This window comes from Polypterus senegalus, chromosome 3, assembly GCF_016835505.1.
Source record: "Polypterus senegalus isolate Bchr_013 chromosome 3, ASM1683550v1, whole genome shotgun sequence".
NCBI classification, from domain to species: Eukaryota; Metazoa; Chordata; class Cladistia; order Polypteriformes; family Polypteridae; genus Polypterus; species Polypterus senegalus.
The window spans coordinates 295454518-295467783 of NC_053156.1; the positions used below are offsets into that span (position 1 = coordinate 295454518).

Genomic DNA, 13266 nt, shown 5'->3' on the forward strand with positions numbered 1-13266 from the left:
GTCGGCGGTGGACCTTGGCGCTCACAGAGGGAGGGTTGACTTGTGGAGCGCATGAGCTGACAAAGGGACAAAGCAGCTGGGAGCACATGTGTCTCTACTTGAACATCTGAGCGGCAAGTGGAAATAAAGCTGAAAAATTCCAAAGGTCCTTTATAGGGATGCCCTCTGGCGATCGGTGTAAAGAGACTAATTCCATTCCTTCATCTCTTGCATGGCCAGGTTGTTACAGCACTTTTCTCTCCATGAAATGCACGGGTGCAAGTGGTTTTTTCCCTGGCTGCCAAAAATATTAACCTTTGGTAAAAAAAAAAAAAAATCCTACAAATATTGTGTGGAGAAAGGTACTTGGCTGCAAAATACTTCTGATACATCTAATTAACTGATGGCACCGTAACTGAGGCCGATTGACTGATAAAAATGCATAGGTAACACAGCTAGCCCACATTGCGGTTGTTTCTGTACAATTTAGCAGTTTTTTTTTTAATGAATTAGCACTATAGCTGTCAACAATCAAAAATACAAAGTTAAATTAACAAAGCGGAACGAGGCAGACCCCAGCAGTGTTGCGGTGGAGCGGACGTTCGCGTTTTGTTGGAGTAGCCCCGCCCACTCAGCTGATTGCGTTCCCGGAACTCGGGATCGCGTCGCGTGTGTTTCCGGTCGGTGTGTTTTCTTTTCGGGACTGTCATTTTGTTTGCGCCGGGATTTCCCCCTCAGCTGTAGTTGTCATCCGCAGCAGCAGGCAAGCGAGCGAGCGGTTTCACGTCTGGATATTGCAGAATCAGGGGGCCGTCGACTTCAGTAAAATGTGCTCGCCTGTGGGGTGAACAAACCTCCGAACTGTGAGTAATGCTGTGACTTCGCTCCTTTCTTTTGTAAGCTTTTCTCTGCGACATGAGACTGAAGTGTTACTATTGTTTGGATTACTCAGATGTTCGGCATTTTGCTTTGCTTTTTATGTGTTTTTCGGCTCTCCGGGCTTGTGGAGTGCACCTGTCTGCAAAGGGCTGTGCAACCTACAAGTTGTCATTTATGCAGTTCTCCCCGTGAAAAGCGAGTTCTGTTGATGGTGCGCATCAGGGTTGGCCGGCATTGTGTTGCCGCGGCCCAGTATCTCTGCAAAACGCCGGTCTTTTTTTTTAACACACGCATGTTTTCTGTCTTATTTAAAGTATTCTTTGATTTATTCAGACAGCGTACATTCTGGAATTTACTTGGGTCGTTTTAGTGAAATCGTGAATGAAATGACTTCGCGTTAAACGGGAAAATAGAACGAGAAAGAGAGAACGAGCTGTCCAGCAGCTGAGGACGGCCAGCCAAAGCAGCGCAGACGAACGCAATTAGCAGGAGAGGAGTGGTACACCCAGGTCGTTTAAATATACCTATTTATATAGAAATCAGAAAGCCAGGCTTATTGAAGTAGCTCTTTAATAGCTCCATAAATATCTCAATGCCATAAATAAAGAATGAATAGGAGATAAAGTCGTGTAGCGCCATGCTGGAGGTGGCTTGGGACAGACTCAATGGCCTATTGCTTTCAACGTCGCTTTTTGAGGCAGATCAGGTTGTGGCTACGCTAGGTGTGACAGGCTTGCCATTTTTATAGGCTCCCCAGCAGCTGGTACTGAAGCCACTTGATAGCATGATGGACTGCCAACCAGGGTTGCGGGATGTAACAGGTATGGAAAAGCACACATTTTAAAACCGTGTAGTAGCAGCATTTTGGGATGTAAATGTTAGCTTTCCTCTATTTCCCAAATACTTGCCAAAAGCAGCCCATCTGACACTTTGTATTGCAGTTGTGGAAAAACAGCCAATTTGTAGACTAAACGAAATAAAGCATCAAAGATGGGAACTTCACGATTTGCCCACCCCCCTTTATTGCTTCTATGTAATCAGAATTTCACAGAGGACCCCACTACCATCCTGTAAGACTGTGCCAGTAAGCGGCAGCACACAGCTTCACTGTGAATTTCCCCTTGGGATTAATAAAGTATCTATTTATCTATTATATAGTGCCTTACATATCTATCTATTTATTATGTAGTGCCTTGCATATCTATCTATCTATCATATAGTGCCTTTCATTATCTATCTATCTATTATATAGTGCCTTTCATTATCTATCAATCTATCTATCTATCTATTATATAGTGCCTTGCATATCTATCAATCTATCTATCTATCTATTATATAGTGCCTTGCATATCTATCTATCTATTATATAGTGCCTTGCATATCTATCTATCTATTATGTAGTGCCTTGCATATCTATCTATCTGTTATATAGTGCCTTTCATTATCTATCCATCTATCTATCTATCAAGGGCCAAGCTGTCTCTGACAATAGCATCTTTAATGTCACTCACATGCGCTACTATATCTTGTTATTATTATCACTAAGCTGTATATGAAACATGGCCATATAAACTTAAATGCTAATGTAACACATATACATGCATGCTAATATAAAGTGGGTATAGAAATGAATCCCCCCCTTTTGAAATATTCCCATTTGTTTGCTTTACAGCCTTAAATGAACACACAGAGCTTTACTTACTCATTGCAACCGAAAACATCCAAGTGAAAGATGACCGCGTCTCACAGCTCGACTCTCAGAAACTCAAAACAAAGCAAATAAGGACAGGCAGGAAAGAGGCCTCTCTGACAAAATAAATGGTGTCCTTTTCAAGTTGTTTCAGGCCTCGGCTTTTCATAGCTAAGAGCACAAAAACTAAGAATGCAGCGCATTGATCCTCGATGAAAATTCTCAACAAAACCTGTTTTTTTTTAACATCTGCCAGTACCCTTGTCGTGTTTTGTCGACATCATTAAACTGAACAAAAAAATGAGCGTCAACATCAGCTGCCATAAATCTGAAAAACCAGCATGAAGCCTATGATTGTTTTTCTTATGTTTTATAAATTTATTATTTACTCCTTATTGTGCTGTGAAGTAAATAACAGCCATCCAGTGCTCATCCAAATACGCCAAATGTAATATGAAATGAAATCTGCCAGTTTTGAGATGCTTTAATTTCACCAAAACTTAGTTCGCATATTCTGTAAAAAAAGTTTGCATGTTACCAATTCCTTTTATAAAACATTTACCAACATTTTTGAACTCTAATATCCATATGTTCCATGGCAAACCCAGCAGACGTGGTTTTGTGGACGTGTGTGGTTCAGCTGTATAAGTTGGTTTTAAAATTCTCATCCCAGCAGAGACCCCCCTCCTTCTGCCCCGCTGATAGTATATTAAGAATTTTTACTGAGTATTAATGAAGTTCCGCTCTCCCGTGTTGCTTACAAGCAACTTGCATCGGCTTTCAGAGATGAGCACTTAGATACAGGTGACGCTGATGCCACCAGAAAGACATGTACAGTTGTGGCCAAAAGTTTTTTGAGAATAACCCAAGTGTTGGTTTTCACAAAGTTTGCTGCTTCAGTGTTTTGAGATCTTTCTGTCAGATGTTTCTATGGTGTACTGAAGTAGAATTACAAGCAGTTCAGAAGTTTCAAAGGCTTTTAGTGACAATGACATGAAGTTTATGTGCAAAGTCAACATCCGCAGTGTTGGCCCTTCTTTCTTTTTCAAGACCTCTGCAATTCGCCCTGGCAGGCTGGCAATCAACTTCTGGGCCAAATCCTGACTGATGGCAGCACATTCTTGAGGAATCAATGCTTGGAGTTTTGTCAGAATTGATGGCCTTTTGTTTGTCCACTCGCCTCTTGAGGATTGACCACAAGTTCTCAATGGGGAGTTTCCTGGCCATGGACCCTAAAAATTTTCATGTTTTGTTACTCGAGTCACTTTATTCTCACTTTTGCCTTATGACCCGGTGTTCCATCCTGCTGGCAAAGGCATCGTGGGTCACCAAACTGTTGCTGGACAGTTGGGAGAAGTTGCTCTCCTTGGATGGTTTGGTCCCATTCTTTATTCATGGCTGTATATATATATATATATATTTACACATACATACATACATACAGTCAAAGTAAAAAGTATGTGAACCCTTTGGAATGATGTGGTTTACTGCATGAATTGGTCACACAAAGTGATCTGCTCTTCATCTACGTCACAGCTACTGATGATATACACAATGAGCTGAAGCCAATGACACACACAAAATTCTACTCTTTCATGTCTTTATTTTACAAACGCATTGAACGTTCACAGTGGTAGTGGAAAAAGTACCAGGCGCTTCTTGTAACTGCAGATCAGACCTGCACATCGTGTGAGGGGGGAATCTGAGCCCACTCTTACCTGCATGACGGCCTTAACTCCTCCATATTCTTTGGTTGTCTTCTGTGAGTGGCTCTCTCTCTTCAAGTCATTCAATCGGATTGAGATCTGAGCTCTGACTGGGCCACTCCAAAAGGCCGAGTTTGTTCTTCTGAAGCCATTGTGCTGTGGATTTGCTGCGATGTTTGGGCTCGTTGTCCTGTTGCATCACCCAGCCTCTTCTGAGCTTCAGTTGACGGACAGACACCCTCACATTATCCTGGAGAATTTGTTGATAAACTTGGGAATTCATTTTACCCTCAAGCTGTCCAGGCCCTGATGAAGCAAAGCAGACCCAAATCATGATGTTCCCTCCACCATACTTTACTGTAGGGGTGAAGTTTTGATGTTGATATGCGGTGCCCTTTTTACGCCAAATGAAGTTCTGCTTGTTCCTCCCAAATAGTTCAATTTTGGTTTCATCACTCCACAGTACATTTGTGGAGTGTCCAAGTGCTCTTTCGCAAACTTCAGACATTCAGCAATGTTCTTTTTTCATAGCAGTGGCTTCCTTCTTGGTGTCCTGCCATGGACTCCTTTGTTGTTCAATGTTTTGCGTATAGTTGACTCCTGAACAGAGATGTTAGCCAGTTCTGATGACTCCTTCAAGTCCTTTGCTGTCACTTGAAGGTTCTTCTTTACTCCATTGCTGACTATGCGTTGTGCTCTTGGGGTCATCTTAGCAGGGCGCCCACTTCTAGGCAGAGTAGCCACAATACCAAATGGTCTCCATTTATAGACAACGTGCCTAACAGTAGACTGATGAATATCTCAGATCTTCGAGATGTCTTTGTAAGCCTTTCCAGTTTTCTGTAGATGAACAATTCTCCATCGTAGCTCTTCAGACAGCTCTTTTGTGTGAGGCGTGACTCCCATCTGGAAATGCTTCTTGTCAAAAACTCAAACTTTATAGTGTTTGTGATCAATCAAAGTCATTCTGGGCCGCACCTCTGAACTCGCTTCATTAAGTGGACTCCACGTGTGTGAAATTCAGACTGCAATGAGCTTTTTAAAAAGTTGTTAGTTTAAGGTTCACTTACTTTTTCCAACCTTCAGTTTCACAGTTTGAATGATTTGTTCAATATGGTCAAAAATTCTGTCTGAAAATCTGAGTATCTTTATTTATAGGAGACTGTGTGTGTTCATTATTGTGACTGACATGAAGATACGGCCATGTTTTATATGGGAATTAGACAGAAATAGAGAGAATTCCTAGGGGTTCACATACTTTTTACTTTGACTTTGTGTGTGTGTATATATATATATATATATATATATATATATGTATATATATATATATATATATATATATATATGTATATATATATATATATATATATATATATATATATATATATATATATATATATATATATATATATATATATATATATATATATATATATATATATATATATATATATATATATATATATATATATATATATATATATATATATATATATATATATATATATATATATATATATATATATATATATATATATATATATATATATATATATATATATATATATATATATATATATATATATATATATATATATATATATATATATATATATATATATATATATATATATATATATGTATATATATATATATATATATATATATATATATATATATATATATATATATATATATATGTATATATATATATATATATATATATATATATATATATATATATATATATATATATATATGTATATATATGTATATATATATATATATATATCCAGCTGCAAATATGCAAACCGTATCACAGACCTTCTCATCCATATATATATATATATATATATATTTTAGGGCTGTGGAGTCGGTAGATAAATGCTCTGACTCCTCGGTTTCTAAATCTTCCGACTCCCCGACTCCAACTCCTCTGTATGTATATACTATGCTAATGTATTTTCTACATCTATTGAAGGAAAGGAAGGCAACATACATGTCATTTTACCACAGAACTACTGGCTAGGAAGCCAACACTCTACTATAATGCCAGATTAAAGACAAACACAATTGATTGGCGGCCGCAGATTGCGGGTGTCCACATGGACGGGCAGATCCAGCTTGCCAAAAATCTCGACCACCGCCCCCATCCAAAGTAATGTGATGCCTCTGTCTGCTGCAGTGGCTGTCTCGTCCGTCAGCCAGCTGGAAGTTTAGTGCATTGTGTCACTCACCGGCCAGCTGATCAGCAGAACGAGCCTCTGCTGGAGACAGGTAGGGAGATCTGTGTTCTCGCTCCGGCCCCTTCACTAGCACATAGCGAAGGGGAGCCGACGGAGCTGAGAACACACCAGATGATTTTTCAGGTGTTTGACGCGTGATGACTCGTTGAACGGCCGAAAAATCAGCAGTGCATCTGTATGGGGGGGCTTTAGGCTAGGTTCACAGTTCCCTGTAACAGTGAAACACGACACAATGGAAAGCGGTGCCGCACCTTACTTGTGCATTACGTCCCATATAGTGACGCATACAGTCAATGAAAAGCATGCTTCATGGTTACTTGACATGTTCGTTTTGTGGTAACATTATGCACTGCATGCATTGGGCTTTATTCTTACAGCCGAGAAGTAGTTCATTATGACTGTTTGTGAATTGGGACATTTCAACTTACTTTTTTAAATTCCCATTTAAATTTAGTAGGAGTCGGAGTCGGTTAACTTTTTGCCGACTCCGACTCCAGGTACCCAAAATTGTCTCCGACTCCACAGCCCTGATATATATATATATATAAATCCAACGTCTGTCTGTCTGTCCACTTTTCACGAGAGAACTACTTCATGGATTTAGATTTTTTTTTTCTCTCTAGAATTTGTTTGATTTTGGGACTTCTCTCATTGCACTAAGTGTCATAGTTCACTTGCAGTAGAGATACATTTGCTCTAATCAGAGGCAGGCTGCGGGCAGACGAGAGGGGGAAGCGTGATGTCAGGAGTGGGGAGCCAAACAGGGCCCTCCTTACTGTCCTGTTTCACTAATACACGGGCAGAGTCAAGGGGGAACGGCTAGTAAATATAAATATATACATATATACATACATACTGTGGTCTGAACACACATCTGAATGACTAAAAAAAAAGAAGAGAGCGGCCCCAGTTCCAGTGAGGTGCTTTATAGGTGTATTGCTTTTGCTATACAGGAGCCCCCTATATTGTGTCCTAAAACACTTTTACTGAATAATTTATTGGCTGAAAGTCCCCAGTGTTGGTGTGTCAGAGCGAGGATATGCAGCATTGTTCATAATGGCACTCAGTTTTGTTTTAAATTTCTCCCTTGTTGCGACCTCGAAGTGGTCCAGAGTGTGTCCCAGTTGTGAGCCTGCCCTTTTAATTAGCTTTTATGAATTAACAGTACCCACCCCTGCATAGCAGCCCGCTTATTCAACTTGGGGCACGACGGTTCAGGTTGGCTCCATGTTTCCTGGTCCATCCGGGATCCTCTTGAACCCGTAACCATCGGTAGTCATGTACCGAGATTAGCCAGACAAATGAGGACATGGACATTCTGCTAGGGGTTAAGTGCAAAAGTGTCAAGTGCTTTTATTAAAAACAGACTCCAAAGCGTGCAGTGCAAAAATGATCTTTCATAAAGAATCTAATAAAATCAGTGCACGTGAAGGTTAGAAGCCAAATAAGTATATTCCAATAAAAATGAGGTTAAAGCACACAGCAGGAAACAGTTCTATAAAAAATTTTTAAAAAAGCGTTCTTCTTAAAACTGAAGTCTCCTCCACTTACCCCCGATGGAAGGACGTCCTGCTTTTTAACTGCCGTCACAGACTCCCAGCAGGGCGCCGCACTGAGCTCCACTCCTCCGATTTCCCCTGCCACTCCTTTGCCTTACGAGGAAGCCCTCCTGGAACAGTCAGTCATTCCTTCTTCTCAGATTGCTCAGCAGGAGTGACCGTCGGCCCCCTCTTGAGTGGCTACTGTCCGCACCTTTCCTGGGGCTCATCCCAGCTGCCTGCCTCCATTTCTTCTCACACCGGCTCTTCTTCCCATCCTTCTTTCTTTCTACCATCTCTAACCTCTGTCTCTCTTTTTTCCCTCTTCTCCTCGTCTCTGCCGTGCAGGCTTATTTTATACTGGCCATTTGGGTGCAGGTTTAGTACTCTGCACACTCTGTGTTGTGAATGAAGCACCTGACTGATACGCTCACATTTGCACGTGAGTACGTGATTAGCCAAGAACCCCAATCCACCCAGGGTGCCGCATGTTTGCATTTCTCACTCACACCTGCACCCGATCAGAGCCTCCGGGACCCAATAATGTATTTAAAAAACGCAGTTCGCCATTTCACAGGGAGCTTTGGGAGACTGAAGCCTATCCTGGCAGGACAGGGCACATGGAAGGAAACAGGAGGGGACACTCGCTCATCACAGGCTTTAAGGTTAATGTCGATGTTGTAGCTGTTATGTGGATTGTTTTTGATGGTTCTGTACCTTCTTAAGGTTGCCCTTTGGTTGGATGCATGCATAAAGCCAAAATGATTTAATTTGAGCGTTCAGTAAGTTTAAATTTGCTTTTGGAGCTTTCTGTGGCTTATCTTGTTCGTGAGTCATGTCCTCTTCTGCCTGTGACTCACTCTTGCTTTATGACTGCGTCTCTGTCTGTTGCAATTGCCATAAGGCTGTGGCCCGGTAAGTCCTGTTTTTAATCGCTTTTAAAACATCTCTGTGGAATTGTTTGACCTTGTATTGACAGTAAACTGTGAAGCACTGCCACTAAAGTTTGCTTTTTGCCTTCGAATGCCAATCCTTTTCTTTTTTTTGTACTTTCTCTTAAGGGGGTGAGAAAGGAAGGAGTGCAGCAGTCAGGTCGAGAAATTTGTTTCTTGGTGCCAAAAGAACTGTTTGCAGCTTAACATCAGCACAACGAAGGAATTGATTATGGACTTTCACTGCACCAAAGAGCCAGTACGCCTTTTACTATTCATGGGTGTAGAGGTAGTGCACTCCGACAAGTACTTGGGAGTCCACAACAGTGACAGGCTGGGCTGGTCTGGTCTGATAGCAAAGAGGAACCATGTTATGAAAGGGCAGGGCAGGCGATTTTTCATTAGTGGACTGCTCTCTTTTACTGCGGGTCGTGACATCCTTTACATGTTCTACAACTCTGTGATAGGCAGCGTGGTGTGCTGGGCCTGTGACATCACTTAGAGAGGCCCACCAAAACTCTTTTAGGGCTGATTTTTGTTTTTATTTTTCTCCCAGGGCTGATTTTTTTTCCAAAAAACTGAAAAGCACACAAAGCAATAATTTCTCACATAAACCAACATAAAATGTCTGTTGCTGTGCGCAGAGCTGTATCGCCGCGTGTTAGCCGTCTCTGGCTGCCATGGAAGCATTAGCGGCTGTGTGGGAGTGGTGGCGGTGGCGGCAGCAGCGGATCAGCTGGGCACTGATCAGCTGATGCCAGTACCTCACTTTCGTTTAAGATCTCGATATCCAGATCACTTGCATCAAATTCGAAATCTGACAAGTCAAGAGTTAAATTCAGAATAATGAAATACAGGCAGTCTCTGGGTTAGGTGCGAGATAGGGACTGTAGGTTTGTACTTAAGTTGAATTTGTGTGTAAGTTGGAGCAGGTACATTATTTTAATAAATGCTCTTGTTGACTGACTGTAACCAAGTGCTCTGCCAATGAGTGATTGAGTTTCACCTCTCTCTGACCTTTTTATTATTTCTACTTTATTTTCAATGGTGATGGTTTTTCTCTTTACTGTATTACCAGCATTCGCATCAGATTTGTGTTTCAGAGACATTCTTGAAGGGTGAAGACAAAAGGTTAAGATGAGCTCTTCTGTACAGCTCTGTACACGCTATCACAACAGGAAGGCATCCGTCGTCAATACGTCTGATGTACTGACGAGAGACAACTTCCTGCTATGTGCGTAACAGTACAAACAGGCTTGCTATTAAAAATGAATGGGGGCAGCAAGGGGTGGCTCACCACCCGCCCACCACACAGTCACTTCCACTACAGTATGATGCCTGCAGCGTCCGCCCACCGAGAACGAACGCGGTACGGCCAAAGACGGGTAGTGAATCGCCATCAGCCATCTGAGGCACACTACAATGCTACCCCCTGCCGCCCAGTTCACCCTCAATAGCCTCTGTTCAACCACAACTGGGTCATCACTTGCAGCATCACCAGCAGCCCACCGAGAACGAACGGGGCAACTGTGTGTGCTGGGCTGGCAGTGAAACGTCCCCCTCCGCTCCATCCAGCCTGCGTCCAGTCAGGAGCAGTACTGCGTCGGCGTGTTGAGCGGGCAGCGAACCATTGTCCTGCACACGAGTGATAGCTGTGGTCCCGGTGACTATGGACCACGGGTCACCACTCGCCACCGGAAGCCGCCTGAGGGACACCACGAAGTCGCCCCCCCCCCGTCTAACCCCCAGGGGCCACCGCTTGCAGCATCCCCAGGCTGAAGATGACGGAGTGGCAGTTACTGAGGTGCATGCGTTGAAGCTGAGGCCTTGTTCGTAAACCGTAGGTCCGATGTCCGGAACTTGGGAACTACCTGTATATGCATAACATCGTCCACCGAGTATTTTGCTTTGCACATTCGCTTCTCTCTATCGCTAGATGTCGATGCCGCTCTAGATGTTGTTTACATTATGGTACTTGTACATATGCAGGTATTCGACGTCAAGTCAATTAGTCGAAGAATCCTCCTAGCAAAGAGGGTCTACCTATAAAGTAACACCCTCAATCCCGTTGTCAACAGAAGTCAACATCCGCCCTAAAAGAGTTAAGTAGGCAGATTCAGTTATGGGAAGCTCTCTGGACCCACTGCACATCTACTTGGTGATCTTTCATACCTTTTGGCAGTACGGCTTTAGATAGCAGGGTTGGACAAATTGTATATGTATATGGTAGTCTGCTGGGCTACCTCCTTTGCAAACCAGGTAGTCCAGATGTGCTTTCTGGTAGCCCAGGTTTATATACGGGGTGGAGGGTTACCTGCAGCCTTTTTTTAGCAGCGTTTACATGTCAATTTGTGTTGTACACGAGTACATAGCATCACAAAATAACCACAGTTGACGGTGACATCTTGGAAGAGAATATTGAGTATATCTCTCTATTATAATAAAAAAAACCTGCGACGAGACGGGACTCTTTCAGAGAGAGAGTTTCACGTCCCGTGAGACGAGACTTTGTACCAAGAGATTTAACCATATTCGGGGCCAAAAATAATAGAGTATAGTCAGTCAGTCAGTCATTATCCAACCCGCTACATCCTAACACAGGGTCATTGGGGTCTGGTGGAGCCAATCCCAGCCAAATCCCGGGCAGGGCGCCAGCCCACCGCAGATGGAGTATAGTATATAGATATTTTTTTAAAGGCTTATGGCATGTTGATACATGATCTTTTTCAATGAACACAAATAAGTGCAATTCCCTCCATAATGTTTAGGACAAATATACGTTTTTCCTTAATTTACCCCTCTGCTCCACAGCTTATAATTAGAAATCAAACAATTCAGACATCATGATTAAAGTGCAGATGACAGACTTTCATTTAAGGAGATTTACACACATTTTGGTTACACAAAACGTTTGCTACGTGGGACGTTCAAAAAGTTTCCGCCCTTTTATATTTTCATTGGAAACGATGAAGGGGCGGGAGGAGTAGTGATTGGTTGTGTCTGAGAGTGTCACATGACTGGGAAAATTGCAGCACAAAGGAAGGTGACTATGTAGAAAAGTGATACAATTTGTTTTTGAAATTCTTAAACAGAGTTTAAAAAAAAAAAAAGTGTGGAAACATTTTTAACGTCCCTCGTACATGGACACCCCATTTCAGGACACCATAATGATTGGGACAATTGCCGTCACAGGTGTTTGTGATTCCTCAGGTGGTTTTATGGCTTCATAAGATACATCGGCCTGCTTCTACCGTTTGGAGTCTGTAGTTGCCATCGTTCAATGTGAGGACAAGAGCTGTGCCAATGGAGGTCAAAGAAGCCATCATGAGGTTGAAGAACAAGAATGAAACCATTAGAGACATCAGTAAAACCTTAGGATGACCTGTCTGGAATATCATGAAGAAGAAATGATGCACTAATGAGCTCAAGAATCACAAAAGGACCGGTAGGCCAAGGAAGACCACCACTGCTGATAAGACAAGAATCCCCACTATGGTCAAGAAAAAGCCCCAAACGCCTAAGCGACAGATCAGAAACCGCCTTCGGGGGGCCGCTATATGTGTGTGTCAGAGATGACTATTAGCTGAAGACTTTCAAGCACAACTGTATACAGTACCATATCATCTGCATACAGTGAAATTTTCTGTTCAAGTCCTTCTCTGATAATCCCCTTTATTTTATAAGCATTTTGGCAGTGACCTGCCAGTGGTTCAATGACGATTGCAAGTAGCAGTGGTGACAAGGGGCATCCTTGGCTAGTACCACGTTCCTGTTTAAAAGTAGTCTGAATTAATGTTGTTAATACAAACTGAAGCTTCTGGATTGGTATACAGTAGTTTGATCAATGCACAGATGTTCAGGCCAGCCCCAAATTTCTCCAATGTAGTGAAAAGGTACTTCCATTCAACCATGTCAAATGCTTTTTCTGCATCCATCGATAAATGTGACAGCTTTAATAGACCTGCCATTGTTGTGTCCTAAACATTATGGTGCCTTGAAATGGTGCAGAGAAAAGTGTTGTGTGACCAGAATGTCTGCAAATCCCCTTCAACGAAAGTCTGCAGTGTGCACTTTAATCACGATGTCTGAATTGTTCGATTTGTAATTTTAAACTGTGGAGCAGGGGGGATAATTTTTCTTTGTCCCAAATATTATAAAGGGCGCTGTATTTATAAAAAAAAAAAAAAAAAAGAACTGAAATACTGCATTAATGTTGTGTATCTCGATTTTTATCCTCAGACCTAATTTAGACCCCACCAGTTAGTTTCTCTGTCATCACTAGACTGTTGAGTCTTG

The 13266-nt window shown here is 42.0% G+C and overlaps 1 protein-coding gene across 2 annotated transcripts in view; it reads left to right on the plus strand.

The window, feature by feature from the left end:
* The first annotated feature begins 657 nt into the window (after positions 1-657).
* The window catches only part of mtmr9 (myotubularin related protein 9), a 107891-nt gene continuing 95282 nt past the window's right edge, over positions 658-13266 (plus strand). The window contains exons 1-2 of one of the 2 annotated variants that reach the window (XM_039749463.1): positions 658-842; positions 9100-9229. The gene's annotated coding sequence lies outside the window, so the exon portion shown is untranslated. The remainder of the gene's footprint in view (positions 843-9099; positions 9230-13266) is intronic. The other variant, XM_039749462.1, reaches the window with a different exon arrangement.